Here is a 15791-nt window from a genome sequence, read left to right as displayed (position 1 = left end):
TGGACACGACACTGTAGTATTATAAAAATAAGTATTTTTATATAAGACTTAGCACAAGACCAAATAACGGCAAAACTGTACACAATCGGAATAAATACGTTCGGGAAGGAAAAAGGATAGTTCAAAGGTAGTTTCTTCTTTAGCACAAGAGTCTTTTATATCAAGCAAATCTTCTTCTTGGAAACACAGTTCTTAGCAACAGGGTAACTCACACGGGAGCTACACAACGCTGGGCAGAGATAATCCACAGGTTCGGCGTCGACCGCGAGGAGCGCTGCGTCGGGCCTGGAGTCACACGGACCCCCAACAACACAGTACCTTAGGAAAATGAAGCACACGATGATCAGCGGCGTCGAGCAATCCGGCGTCGCTTCTTCGGTGTCAATCAGGCCTCAGCAGGCGTTGTCGATGATGCAGTTGCACAGAGTGAGCAGCGCTCACGGCGTCGAAGGGCACACGGTTGATGCGATCAGCAGCGGGGCAGACACGAGGTCCTCTGGAGTTAGAGCCGTACTCCTACTCACTGGCGTTGCTGCTGGCGTCGGTTGGGCCCAGCGTCCGGTCGTCGTGATGCTGTTCTTTTCAGAGGTGCTGGATTCAAACTTCCAGCGGATAGCACTTTTTAGCAGGTGAAGTCTTTTGGCCCTGTGACTTCGGCAGGAGACTGGCACTCTTCCAGTCCTTGGAGATTTTCTTAGCAAGCGTGAGAGTACACACCCAGTTCCTCTCTCCTGGTTCCTTGGCAAAAATAAAGAAGCACTGCAGGATACCCCCAACAACAGCACACCGGCAGAAGGGGTAAGCAGTCCTTTAGATCAGCAGGTTTCTTGTCCTTGGTTACAGGGTTCCTTGTCAGAAGTGATCTAAATTCTTGGTTTAGGGGTCCTCCTCTTATACCCCTTTTCGTCTTTGATCCCTTTGTCTATGCCGGGGATTTCCCAACACCCTGGGTCTGTGGTGGGTGGAGCTAGGCAGTGGCACCTGGCCTATTCATTGCGCCGGGCCGGATCCTCAGACGCCCCGCAGGAGGTGGAGCCAGCATTGACACCGGCAGGAGCAGAGCTATCGTCCTCCTGGCAGGAGGTGGGGCCAGGATCGTCCAGGGCAGGCACAGAGCCATCAGTCGCTTGGCAGGAGGTGGAGCCAGCATTGTATCAGGCAAGGCAGGCTATCAACAACTACTCTCCCCCTACTCTCAACGTAATGTCCCACTCATCCCACACTGACTCATCCAGACCTCTTTGAGCCACCCAGCTCCTGTCACACACACGCAAGACCAGCAGAGACCAGATATGGTTAGATAAGAAAATAGACACTTTCTAAAAGTACTATTTTCGAACCCAGAGTCCAAAAACCATCCACACCAACGGATGCGTAATTAAACCCCGAGTTCAGGGATACCAAACTCGACATTGCACCATGCTCCCCGAGCCAGCTAGGATCATAGCGTTAACAATCCCGGTGGCCCATTCTATCCAACGGAGAGCAGGCTACCTCGCAATAGTGAAGCCCTAAGATGGCGGCACTTCACTATCAGGACAGACCAACTTGGTCAGGCTTGTCCTACCTTACACTTACAATGCACCCTGCCCATGGGCCTACCATAGGGGTGACTAACATGAAGTTAAGGGAAGGTTGGAGGGGCTAGCAAGTAGGTATACCTGCGCAGCCGACGTGACAGTGCAAGACTGCACGTGGGTCTCGCAATGACCGACCCGTAGACATTCTTTTACAAGGCCGCTCCTGTGGGTGGCACAACACGTGCTGCAAGCCCACGAGCGGCATTTGCGTTTACAAGCCCCGGCACTCCTGGTGCACTAGACTAGGGACTGACAGTAAACCAAATAAGGCCAAACATGGATACCATAGATACATCAATTTAACATATGGAGCACTTGCGCTATGGCACTGATCAGCAGTGACACGGCGCCCAAAGCATATACCAGCAAAACATCGTAAAACAGTAGAGGCAAACAGAAAAAATGGAGGAGAGACTCAAGCCAATGATATCAGGTCTAACACGTGTCCCCTCCAGCTGAAATGTGGGGAGAACTACCCTTAACCTAGGGAGTCCTCATCACTAAGGCGGAAAAATCTGGACAGACCATCAGCATTTGCGTGATCTGTACCAGGGCGGTGTTCCACCGTAAAGTCCATCCCCTGTAGAGCAATGGACCACCTCAACAGTTTCGGATTCTCACCCCTCATTTGCATCAACCATCTGAGGGGCCTGTGGTCTGTCTGAACCCGGAAGTGAGTCCCAAACAGGTAGGGTCTTAACTTCTTCAGCGCCCAGACCACAGCAAATGCTTCTCTTTCTATCGCACTCCACCTCGTTTCCCTGGGAAGTAACCTCCTACTGATGAAGGCTACAGGCAAGTCTCGGCCCTCTTCATTCACCTGAGCTAGAACAGCCCCCACGCCATGCTCTGAAGCGTCCGTCTGAACAATGAATTCTCTTGAAAAGTCGGGTGCCTGGAGTATAGGTGCTGTGCACATTGCAGTTTTCAGGGTGTCAAAGGCCGTTTGACAGGCATCAGTCCAGATCACGTTTCGTGGCTGCTTCCTGGAAGTCAGCGAAGTCAAGGGGTGCACAATGTTACCGTAATCCTTGACAAACCTCCTGTAGTAACCCGTGAGTCCTAAGAAGGCTCTCACCTGTGTTTGGGTTTTGGGCGGTGCCCAAGCCAGGATGGTATCAATCTTGGGTTGCAGGGGGGCAACCTTGCCGCTCCCTACTTGGTGCCCCAAGTACACCACAGAACCCTGCCCAATCTGGCACTTACTGGCTTTGATTATGAGGCCTGCTCCGCGCAGGGCCAACAACACTTCCTGGAGGTGGCGCAAGTGTTCCTCCCAGCTGGCGCTGAACACTGCGATGTCGTCCAGGTAGGCGGCACTGAAATCCTCCAGTCCAGCCAAGACCTGGTTGACCAACCTCTGGAAGGTGGCAGGGGCATTCTTCATCCCAAAGGGCATTACCCGGAACTGGTATAGCCCATCTGGTGTGGAGAACGCCGACCTCTCCTTTGCCCCATCAGTCAAGGCGATCTGCCAGTACCCAGACGTTAAGTCAAACGTACTAAGGTACCGGGCAGCCCCCAACCGATCGATGAGCTCATCAGCTCTGGGGATGGGGTGCGCGTCAGTCTTCGTGACCGAATTGAGTCCTCGGTAATCCACGCAGAACCGGAGTTCTGGTGAAGCACCAGGCGCTGCAGCCTTCGGGACCAAGACCACTGGGCTGGCCCAAGGACTGCTAGAGGACTCAATCACCCCCAATGCGAACATTTTGGAGACCTCCTCCTTAATGTACGCTCTGACCTTGTCAGTCACCCTGTAAGCCTTGTGCTTCACAGGAGGGCTGTCTCCGGTGTCAACGTCATGGACACACCAATGCGTGACACCCGGAACCAAGGAAAACAGATCCGGGAATTGTCCCAACAGGTGGCGACAATCCTGTTTCTGCTCAAGGGTCAGTGTGTCAGAGAGGACCACACCATCCACTGACCCGTCTTGCTCTTTAGCATACAGGAGGTCAGGAAGAGGCTCACTCTCCTCCTCCGTTCCATCATCTGTAGCTAGGAGCATGCCCACTTCGGACCTTTCTAAGTGGGGCTTCAAACGGTTGACATGCAGGACCCGCAAGGGGTTCCTGGGAGATTTCAAGTCCACCAGATAGGTGACATCGCTCTTCTTCTCCACAACCTTAAACGGTTCAGTCCACCTGTCCTTGAGCGCACAAGGTTCCACAGGGGACATGACCCACACTTCCTGACCAGGCTGAAGCTCTACCAGAGTGGCATTCCGGTCGTACCATCGCTTCATCTCCTCCTGGCTGGCCTCCAGATTTGCCTGAGCAAGTTCTCTGAAGCGCCGAGTCTGGTTCCGAAAGGCCAGCATGTAGCTGTATACATCCTGGGGAGGTTTCCTGGTAGATTGCTCCCAGCCTTCCTTGACCAGACTCAAAGGCCCTCTTACCGGGTGACCGTATAAGAGCTCAAAGGGGCTGAACCCTAGAGCCTTCTGCGGCACCTCACGGTAAGCAAACAACAGGCATGGCAAGAGGACGTCCCATTTCCGCCTCATCGGTTCTTCAAGACCCATGATCATGCCTTTCAGGGTCCGGTTGAATCTCTCAACCAGCCCATTTCCTTGAGGGTGGTAAGGAGTGGTGAACTTGTAGGTTACCCCACACTCCTTCCACAGAGACTTCATATAGTTCGAAATGAAGTTGGTGCCTCGGTCTGACACCACCTCTCTGGGGAACCCCATCCGGGAGAAAACACCCATCAGTGCCCGTCCCACCACGGGGGCCGTCACTGTCCTGAGAGGGATGGCTTCCGGGTACCTTGTGGCATGGTCCACCAAGACCAGGATGAACCTGTTGCCCAGGGCTGTCTTGGGGTCCAGGGGCCCAACAATGTCAATACCCACCCGGTCAAAGGGGGTGCTGACCACTGGAAAAGGTTGGAGGGGAGCCTTCTGCTTCCTTCCGCTTTTCCCACTTGCCTGGCAAGTGCGACAAGTCTTACAATGGATGTCTACATCCCTACGCATCTGAGGCCAATAAAAATGGGTGACAAGCCTGTCATAGGTCTTGTCCTGCCCCAGATGTCCAGCTAACGGTACGTCATGAGCCAAACCCAGTAGGAAGGCTCTGAAGCGCTGGGGTACCACCAGCACACGGGCTGACCCAGGCTCAGCAGCCTTAGGCTCGCCATACAGGAGGTCGTTCTCCCAGTACACAAAATGTGACCCTGACTGATCACCTGAGGATTGGGCTGAGGCCTGCTGCCTCATGCCCACAAGAGAAGGGCACACTTTCTGTTCCGCACAGAATTCCTCCCTGGAGGGACCACCATCCTGCTGCCAATGGGTCAGCTCGGGCAGATCTCCCAGTTCGGCAATTTGTTCCCCTGTGGGCTCCAGGGCATCCCCCTCAGGGTCTACCTCCTTCTGGACCACGGGAACAAAGGGGGCCCGTTTCCCGCGCCTCCTGCCTCTTCTCTTCACAGCTGGGTCCTGGGCCGTACTTTCAGGCTCCAGGACCCCATCAACACCCTTACTTGCTGTCATGGATCGAGTGGTTGCACACACCCACTCTGGCACACCCAACATTTTCAAATGCGCCGCTCGCTCCACCTTATCCCAAGGGGAGTCTTCCAAATCATTGCCCAGGAGACAGTCGACAGGCATGGCGGGCCTCACAGCAACCTGAAGAGTACCTGAAACTCCCCCCCATTCAAAGGAAACCTGAGCCACCTCACACTCTTTCTGGGAGTTATCGGCAGCTATCACGGGGTAGAATGCGTGGGGAACCACCTGCTCTCTGGACACCAAGTGACACTTGACAGCTGTCACACTCGCTCCGGTGTCTCTGAGGGCTTCCACTCTATGGCCATTAATGGTCACCCACTGCCTATATTTACTAGTGTTACTAGGCAGAGGGGGTGGAGGGACCATTTGCATGTCTCCTAGCGAGACCAGGGACATTTCTGCGGGACCCCTCCCACGGTGGACAACCATCTCCTCCCCTCCCAAGGCTACACTTGCCAACTGACGAGGGGGTGCACGCGGCGGTGCATTCGAATCCTTCTTGGGACACTGGGGGTCATAAAACCGGTGTCCCACCTGCCCACAACCGTAGCAGGTTAGGGGGCCCCTATGAACAGGTTTACCCGTCGGGGCCCCTGACTTCTTCTCAGGGGGAGGCTGGGAACCTTTCCCTTGGTTCCCTTGGGGATTACTTTGGGGCCCTTTCTGAGACTCCTTCTGTTTTCCCTTGTCCCCCCCACTCTTCTGCTGGGGACCCTGCCCACCTTTGGCTGAGTCTCCCACTGGACCCTTGTGGACCCTGGTACTGACCCAGCGGTCCGCCTCCTCAGCAAGTTTTCTAGGGTTAGATATCTTGCTATCAATCAGGTGCTGGCGCAGCTCTGGAAAACAGTTATTAGACAAGTGCTCCCACGCAAACAAATCATAAAGAGCTTCATAACTTTCCACTTTGCTGCCCTTTACCCAACCATCCATGGCTCTGCAAAAATAAGACACATATTCAACCCACGTCGTACCAGGCAACTTCTTACATTCTCTAAAAGCTTGTCTGTACTGCTCAGGGGTTAAGCCATATCGCAACATTAAAGCATCTTTCATATGAGCATACGACATCCTATCCGCAACAGGCATGTCTAACAGGGTATCTCTTCCCTCATTCACAAAGCGACCCCACAACCCCGCTCCCCAATTCTTCTCAGGGACCTGGTGGGCCAACAATGCTAATTCATATGCTTTAAACCATTGACCAATATCTTCATTCTTATTGTAATCTTTGATCACATCTTTCGGGAAGTAAAACTTACTTTCTGCAGGCTCGGATGGGATGCTGCCACCAGAGGGATTCAACTCTAACTTTTTAGCTTGGATATCCAGTTCCCTCAACCTGGCTTCACGCTCCAAAGCTAACTTCTCTCGTTCAAACTCTAACTTTTTGATCTCTAAATCAGCTTCCCTTCTACCTCTTGCGTTTTCTAACTCCAACTGCCCATTTATCTTTAGCCTTGCCATCTCCATGTTGTAAGCTCGTTCTTTCGCCCTTTCTTCTCTTTCTTCAGGGGAAAGACCTTTGGAGGAAACACTGCTTCCGGGAGAGGGCACAGGTCCATTCACTGGCACCTCCTCATCCCCTTCCTCTGTGGGTACCACCACCACATCAGAGGGATTTCTGGATTCCCACCAGGCCTGTAATGCTTTATAAAAATCATCTTTTCTCGAGAGGCCGGTGGTAGGAACTTCAAACTGGTTGCAAAAGTGTTTCAGCTCATCTTTCTTGTATCTTTTGAGCTTACTCCTCTCGAACTCTTCAACAACAACGATAGCAGGGGCAGTGACTCCATTGTCACTCATGGTTAAAACTGGCAGTGTTCAGAAAATCAAGTTCCAGGAAAGCGGAGAACAAAAATAGGATCCTTCCGAATCAGATTGTGACTGCGTTACGGTCTGCTTTCACTACGTAGCGCACACTAATCACTGTACATGGGTCATAAATGCAAGGTCCAAATCCTCCCGCTGCTGCCAATGTTAGAACCGGCTGTCTCTAGTTGGCAGAGGTATACACTCCTGACAAATAGGGACACTCCTTTTCTAGTTAGGGCAAGGGGATCACACCCTTCGATAACCCCTGCTCACCCCCTTGGTAGCTTGGCAGAGCAGAACAGGCTTATCTCAGAGGCTGTGTGTTAAGCAATTATGACCACATACAGTAATACAGTGAATACACTACAAATGGACACGACACTGTAGTATTATAAAAATAAGTATTTTTATATAAGACTTAGCACAAGACCAAATAACGGCAAAACTGTACACAATCGGAATAAATACGTTCGGGAAGGAAAAAGGATAGTTCAAAGGTAGTTTCTTCTTTAGCACAAGAGTCTTTTATATCAAGCAAATCTTCTTCTTGGAAACACAGTTCTTAGCAACAGGGTAACTCACACGGGAGCTACACAACGCTGGGCAGAGATAATCCACAGGTTCGGCGTCGACCGCGAGGAGCGCTGCGTCGGGCCTGGAGTCACACGGACCCCCAACAACACAGTACCTTAGGAAAATGAAGCACACGATGATCAGCGGCGTCGAGCAATCCGGCGTCGCTTCTTCGGTGTCGATCAGGCCTCAGCAGGCGTTGTCGATGATGCAGTTGCACAGAGTGAGCAGCGCTCACGGCGTTGAAGGGCACACGGTTGATGCGATCAGCAGCGGGGCAGACACGAGGTCCTCTGGAGTTAGAGCCGTACTCCTACTCACTGGCGTTGCTGCTGGCGTCGGTTGGGCCCAGCGTCCGGTCGTCGTGATGCTGTTCTTTTCAGAGGTGCTGGATTCAAACTTCCAGCGGATAGCACTTTTTAGCAGGTGAAGTCTTTTGGCCCTGTGACTTCGGCAGGAGACTGGCACTCTTCCAGTCCTTGGAGATTTTCTTAGCAAGCGTGAGAGTACACACCCAGTTCCTCTCTCCTGGTTCCTTGGCAAAAATAAAGAAGCACTGCAGGATTCCCCCAACAACAGCACACCGGCAGAAGGGGTAAGCAGTCCTTTAGATCAGCAGGTTTCTTGTCCTTGGTTACAGGGTTCCTTGTCAGAAGTGATCTAAATTCTTGGTTTAGGGGTCCTCCTCTTATACCCCTTTTCGTCTTTGATCCCTTTGTCTATGCCGGGGATTTCCCAACACCCTGGGTCTGTGGTGGGTGGAGCTAGGCAGTGGCACCTGGCCTATTCATTGCGCCGGGCCGGATCCTCAGACGCCCCGCAGGAGGTGGAGCCAGCATTGACACCGGCAGGAGCAGAGCTATCGTCCTCCTGGCAGGAGGTGGGGCCAGGATCGTCCAGGGCAGGCACAGAGCCATCAGTCGCTTGGCAGGAGGTGGAGCCAGCATTGTATCAGGCAAGGCAGGCTATCAACAACTACTCTCCCCCTACTCTCAACGTAATGTCCCACTCATCCCACTCTGACTCATCCAGACCTCTTGGAGCCACCCAGCTCCTGTCACACACACGCAAGACCAGCAGAGACCAGATATGGTTAGATAAGAAAATAGACACTTTCTAAAAGTACTATTTTCGAACCCAGAGTCCAAAAACCATCCACACCAACGGATGCGTAATTAAACCCCGAGTTCAGGGATACCAAATTCGACATTGCACCATGCTCCCCGAGCCAGCTAGGATCATAGCGTTAACAATCCCGGCGGCCCATTCTATCCAACGGAGAGCAGGCTACCTCGCAATAGTGAAGCCCTAAGATGGCGGCACTTCACTATCAGGACAGACCAACTTGGTCAGGCTTGTCCTACCTTACACTTACAATGCACCCTGCCCATGGGCCTACCATAGGGGTGACTAACATGAAGTTAAGGGAAGGTTGGAGGGGCTGGCAAGTAGGTATACCTGCGCAGCCGACGTGACAGTGCAAGACTGCACGTGGGTCTCGCAATGACCGACCCGTAGACATTCTTTTACAAGGCCGCTCCTGTGGGTGGCACAACACGTGCTGCAAGCCCACGAGCGGCATTTGCGTTTACAAGCCCCGGCACTCCTGGTGCACTAGACTAGGGACTGACAGTAAACCAAATAAGGCCAAACATGGATACCATAGATACATCAATTTAACATATGGAGCACTTGCGCTATGGCACTGATCAGCAGTGACACGGCGCCCAAAGCATATACCAGCAAAACATCGTAAAACAGTAGAGGCAAACAGAAAAAATGGAGGAGAGACTCAAGCCAATGATGTCAGGTCTAACACAGACTCTCTGGGTTCTTCCTGCGAGGAACGAGATGATCCAGTCCAAAGCTTTTCCTTGTATTCCGACGTTGCTGAGGCGTTGTATGAGGGTGCTATGACAGACTGTGTCGAAGGCTGCTGAGAGGTCAAGTAAGATGAGGGCAACTGTTTCTCCGTTGTCCAGTAGTGTTTGGATGTCGTCTGTAGCTGCGATAAGTGCGGTTTCGGTGCTGTGTTTGGCTCGGAAGTCGGATTGTGATGGGTCGAGTGATTTGTTGGATTCGAGGAAGGCGGCGAGCTGATTATTGACGGCTTTCTCAATGACTTTGGCCGGGAAAGGGAGGAGTGAGATTGGGCGGTAGTTCTTAAGTTCCGAGGGGTCTGCTGTGGGTTTCTTCAGGAGGGCGCTGAGTTCGGCATATTTCCAGCTTTCCGGGAAGGTTGCGGAGTTGAGGGAGCAGTTGATGACATCGCGGAGATAGGGGACGATGATGGAGTCTGCTTTGTTGAAGATGTGGTAGGGACATGGGTCGGTTGGTGAGCCTGAGTGGATGGAGTTCATCAGGCGGATGGTGTCTTCTGTAGTGATTGTGTTCCAGGCGTAAAGGTTGTGAGAGTGCTGTTTTGGTTCGGTGGTGGGTGGAGTGGTTTGTTGGTCGGTCTGGTTTTTGAAGCTGTTATGTATGTCGACGATTTTGTTGTCGAAGAAAGAGGATAAAGAATCGCAGAGGTCTTGGGAGGGAGTGATGTCGTTGGAGCCGGCGGTGGGGTTGGTAAAATCTTTGACGATGTTGAATAGTTCCTTGCTGTTGTGGGCGTTGTTGTCGAGTCGATCCTTGAATGCGGATTTCTTGGAGGATAGGATCAATTGGTGGTGTTTGCAGGTGGCGTCTTTGAAGGTGGTCAGGTTGTCAGTGGTTGGGTTTTTTCTCCAGATTTTCTCGAGGGTACGGCATAACTTTTTTGGATTTCTTAAGGTCATCGTTGAACCAGGGGGCATTTTTGCTACTGTGTTTGATCTGGTGGTTTTTCAAGGGTGCTAATTCGTCAGCGCTGTGGGTGATCCATTGTGTGAGTTTGGTGGCAGCTTGGTTTGGGTCCGATGATATGGCAGGAGGGTTTTGGTTAAGTGATGTGAAGAGTTGGTCGGTGGTGATTTTGTTCCAGTTTCTTCGAGGAATAGGTTGTGGGGGGATGTGGGTTGAGGTCTTTTTGTAGCTGAAGTAGACGCAGCAGTGGTGCGTCCAGTGGAGAGTTGTGGTGTGATCGAAGGAGATGTGTTTGCTGGAGGTGAAGATAGGGTCGAGCGTGTGTCCGGCTAGGTGAGTGGGGGTGTTAGCAAGTTGTTTGAGTCCGAGATTGGCCAGGTTGTCCAGAAGGGTGGTTGTGTTGCTGTCGTTTTTCTTTTCCAGGTGGAAGTTGAGGTCTCCCAGTAGGATGTAGTTTTCGGAAGAGAGAGCATGTGGGCTGATGAAGTCAGTGATGTCTTCGTTGAATTTTGTGCGGGGTCCTGGTGGTCTGTAGATGAGGGTGCCTCTAAGTGTGGTCCTGGGGTCGGTGTGGATTTGGAAGTGAAGGTGTTCGGCGGCTGCAAGGTTGACATCGGAGCTGGAAGTGATTTGGATGGTTTTCTTATGGACGATGGCGATGCCTCCTCCTGTTTGGATGGGGCGGTCTTTTCGTATGATCTTGTAATTGTCCGGGATGGCTATGGCGATGTCGGGTGCTGATGAGGCTTTCATCCATGTTTCAGTAAGGAAGGCGACGTCCGGTGATGTAGTGTCGAGTAGATCCCAGAGTTCGGTGGCGTGTCTGTGGATTGAGCGGGTGTTCAGCAGGATGCACTTCAGGTGGTTAGAGTCGGAGGTGTGTTCGGAGGAAGTGGATTTGGTGTGTGTCTTGTGTTACCACCTGTCTATCCTCTCTGTGGTCCTTATCAATGTTCCTGCAATAGGTGGATGCTTGATCCCCCGGTGTCTATCCACCAGAGGGGCACTTCATCCGCCCCCCGGGCTAATGGCTCTGTGCCCACTCTGCGGGTGCTGAATCTGAATGCCAGATCTGTGGCTAAACATCATCAAGCCATTTATGACCTAATTGAGGATGAGTCCCCTGACGTTTTCGCTATCACAGAAACCTGGCTTCAGGATGCGGACGCGGCCATCATCAAATTAGCCTGTCCCCCTGAGTACTCTATGTACACTTTGAATCGACCTACGAGAGGTGGTGGCATTGCCCTCATAGTCAGGTCCTGTTTCACCTGTAATTGGTGCGAAAGCGCCTCCTTTAAGATCTTAATCAGCCCTCAGTTTACGCTCTCTGGGATGGTTGTCTACCGTCCTCCTGGTAGCGATGTAGTGTTCAGAAACGCATTTCCAGATGCTGTTAGTACGCTAGTCATGGGATGTGCTAACTTTTCCATCTTGGGTGATCTGAACCTGCATTTTGATATTCAGACCAACCCGACGGTGAGCAGTATTCTAGCTAATTTAGAGGCTCTTCAGCTCTCCCAACAGGTATCCCAGCCCACCCATGTAGGGGGCCACATTTTGGACCCCTTCTTCACCAACTTGGACGAGGCTAGGGTTCTGTCCATCTCCCCTTTAGGGTGGACGGATCATTTTCTGGTGACCATTCGGTACCCTTTGCCTGAGACCCCTCCCACTCTATCGGTCAGAAGGGTCCCCAGGCGGCACTGGAATAAACTTAGGCTGGACGACCTGCACCGTCTCCTAGCGGAAGAGCCGCTAGGCCCTCTGGATAATGTGGAAACGGGCTAAGACCAGTTTTGTACTTGGATCTCCAAGGCATTGGACTCTCTGATTCCCATCGTTTCGAGTAAAGTAAGCTCTATAGAGTCGAGTCCCTGGTATGATATTGCGCTACGTGCCTTGAAGGGTATATGTAGACGGGCGGAAATAGCGTGGCGGAAGTCTTATGGGGCTGATTTGAAAGCTGCATATGTTGCTTCCGTCAAAACTTACCATCGAGCTATTTGTAGAGCTCGTGCGGCATTCTATGCCTCGGAATTCCGCAACAGCTCGAATCCGTCCAAGACCATATTCAAAGCCGTTAAAGATCTTTTGGCGAAAAGGACTTCCTCTCTGGCAGTGGGGTCCATTTCCCACTGTGAGTCCTTGGCTTCCTTTTTTTGGAGAAGGTCCAGGTTATCTACCGGGCCTTCCCCAGTACGGGGACTGTTCTGGGAGTCCTAGATGGGGTTCAAGGCCACTCTATCCTGCACTCTTTTCCCCCATTACTCTTGGAGGGGTTTAATAAATTTGCTTCGCAGATTAAATCTGGCTCTCCGTCGGATCCAGTAAGACCCGCTCTTTTTAGAGACCACTCCTTTCTGGGGCGCTCTGCAGTGTGTTCCCTAGTTAATCTTTCACTGGACTCAGGTGTGGTTCCAACTAAATGGAAGCAGGCGGTGGTTTCTCCAATCATTAAGAAGCCTTTGTTGGACCCCTCGAAACCTGAAAGCTATCGCCCTATCTCATTACTACCCTGGCCGGCGAAGATTGCGGAGGCTCATGTCAACCTGGCCTTGTCAAAACATCTTGCCCGGACCAATGCCTTAGACCCTACGCAGAATGGCTTTCGTGCTGGGCACAGCACGGAAACTGCCCTTCTTGCCATGGTAGAGCACCTACGTGCGGTGCTGGATGCTGGTCAGACGGCGGCGCTGGTATTATTAGACCTCAGCGCCGCCTTTGACACTGTTTCCCACAGCATTCTGTTGCACCGGCTAGAGGAGATTGGTGTTGGGGGACAGGCTTTACAGTGGTTTCGCTCCTTCCTCGACATTCGTTCTTTCTGTGTGGCTATCCCACCCTTTCAGTCCAAATTCCAGCCTCTGGCCATGGGGGTTCCGCAGGGATCCTCTCTGAGCCCCACGTTATTCTCACCTGTACGTGAGACCGCTGGCTGAGGTCGCTAGGCAGTGGGGCCTGACTTTGGTCTTGTATGCCGATGACACTCAGCTGGCGGTTACTCTCAGCGGGGATGCGGAACAAGACGCCCCCAGGTTTCAGAATGGACTGAAGGCGGTGGCCAACTGGCTGACGGCGAACTGTCTCCAGCTTAATGCCACCAAGACAGAGATTATGATTGTCGGTAAGAGAGTGGAGCTCTGGGGTGACAGGTGGTGGCCTTCAGAACTGGGACCAGCTCCGACTCCGGTCTCGGAACTAAGAAACCTGGGAGTCTGGCTAGACGCTGGCCTCACCTTCGTTGGCCATACCAAGAAAACTGCAGCCTGCTGTTTTGGCGTTCTTCGGGGTTTAAGACCTGTTCTTAAATTTTTTGATGCCCCAACTAGGCAGCTGGTGATTCAGGCTACAGTTATTTCTCGCCTGGATTACGCCAGCTCCCTCCTGGTGGGGGCCAACTAGGCAGAAATTACTCGCCTACAGCGGGTACAAAATGCCGCAGCCAGAGAGATAGTCGGTCTGCCTAGATTCTGTCCTGTTTCCAATGTCCTTCGCTCCTTGCATTGGCTACCAGTGAGGAAGAGAATTCATTTTAAGGTCCTTTGTTTGACTTTTAAAATTTTGAAGGGCATAGGTCCTCAGATTTTGTCCAATTTTCTGTCCTTTTATGTTCCGACACGCGCTCTTCGTTCCTTGGGCCAGGCTCTTGCCGTGGTCCCTCGGTTCAGGCTTTGTCGTGCCGGTGGACGATCCTTTTGTGTCAAAGCTGCAACAATCTGGAACTCCCTCCCGGTGGAAATTGGTCTGCTGGAGGATCTTATGCTTTTTCGGAAAGCCATTAAAACCTTTCTGTTTTAGTTTCTCCTTTTAGTTGTCCCTATCTGTATTGGTTCCGAGTTGTGCTATGTTCGACCTTGTTAGTGCGCCAGGACGCTCCTTTGCTGGAGCAGCTGTGCGCACAATAAATACCTATAACATAACATAACATAACATGGCATGCGAATGGTCCCTGTGTGTGTCCTGGGGTAGCTTTGCAGCATTGTGGTGTGCGTCCGGGGTTGAGGGCCAGTAAAGTATCGGCGTCGTACGTTATGTGGGTGGAGAGGGGTTTGCGGGGACCAGGGGGACTGGCGCTGGGCGCGGGCCAGGCGCGGACGGGAGTAGACGGGCTTACCTTTGGCGAACCTTCAGCACGCATGGGGCGCGATCGCTGCGCGTGAACGCTCCGCGCAAATGCATCTGTCATATATGGATAGTGGAGGGGGGGCAAGGGAGGGTCAGCTGAGAGGCGGGAGCGGGGTGGAGCTACGGGCTAGGAAGCACAACAACAACAAAATGGCTGCAACAGTTACAAAGCGAAAGTGGGCGAGACTGGGGCATAATCAGAGGCACAATCGATCAAGAAATACTTATAATGCAAACAATGTGAACACAACAATGCGCAGATTGGAATGAGCAGCGCTATATAAGGCAATAATACAATGCAGGCAGCGGCAGCAATGCGGGGGTGAAATCGCGTTGATGAGAGGCAGCAGAGCGAGCGGAGTGCAGATGCGGTGGTGACAGACAGCTGCAAAGCGCTACGATACCGCAAAACTGCTTTAAAGCGCTCTGGTATCACAAGTCACAATGATGCCTTGGGAGCGTGGGGAAGCGACCTCTTCTTAGCGAGTCAGGAGAGTCACAGAGCGGGGATGGAGGAGCTGGTGGACAACTATCTGTGGGAGGGAGGGTCAGCTGGGAGGCGGGAGCGGGGTGGAGCTACGGGCTAGGAAGCACAACAACAACAAAATGGCTGCAACAGTTACATAGCGAAAGTGGGCGAGACTGGGGCACAATCAGAGGCACAATCGATCAAGAAATACTTATAATGCAAACAATGTGAACACAACAATGCGCAGATTGGAATGGGCAGCGCTATATAAGGCAATAATACAATGCAGGCAGCGGCAGCAATGCGGGGGTGAAATCGCGTTGATGAGAGGCAGCAGAGCAAGCGGAGCGCAGACGCGGTGGTGACAGACAGCTGCAAAGCGCTACAATACCGCAAAACTGCTTTAAAGCGCTCTGGTATCACAAGTCACTTCTTAAATCCATATAGCTCAGAACAGGAGGTCAGCTGGCTGACCCTTGGACTCACTTCGGCCTGGGACTAATCTTTCTTCTCAGCAATAAGGTCAGCAGGCAGCAGAGTAGTAGAGCAGCAGAGTGACAGTCTTTCCGACAGTCTTTCTGGCAGCAAAAGCAGCACAACAGTCATTGTTCTGTAGTATCCACAGGTCCAGTAGTGTACTAAAGAGTTGCTGTCTGTGGTCCAATATTTATACCTAGTGCCTCCTTTGAAGTGGGAGAAGCTTCTAGAAATTTCCCTTTGAAGTGCATGTTTCATGCCTCTCCTGTATTTGCCCCAGACTAACTACAGCGGTTATGCAATCCTTTGTGGGAAGGCAGCACACAGCCTATTCAGGTGTAAGTTGGGCTGCTCCTAACTTCGCCTTCCCATTATGCCAGTGGTGGCCCATCCAAGCACACCTAAGCTCTCTTTTGTGTGTGGCTGTCTAGAAGGAGTATGT

The sequence above is a fragment of the Lissotriton vulgaris genome, chromosome 3_2 (assembly GCF_964263255.1).
Source record: "Lissotriton vulgaris chromosome 3_2, aLisVul1.2, whole genome shotgun sequence".
Taxonomy (NCBI): Eukaryota; Metazoa; Chordata; class Amphibia; order Caudata; family Salamandridae; genus Lissotriton; species Lissotriton vulgaris.
The sequence above is the reverse complement of the archived record's forward strand: the minus strand, read 5'-3'. Positions refer to the sequence as shown.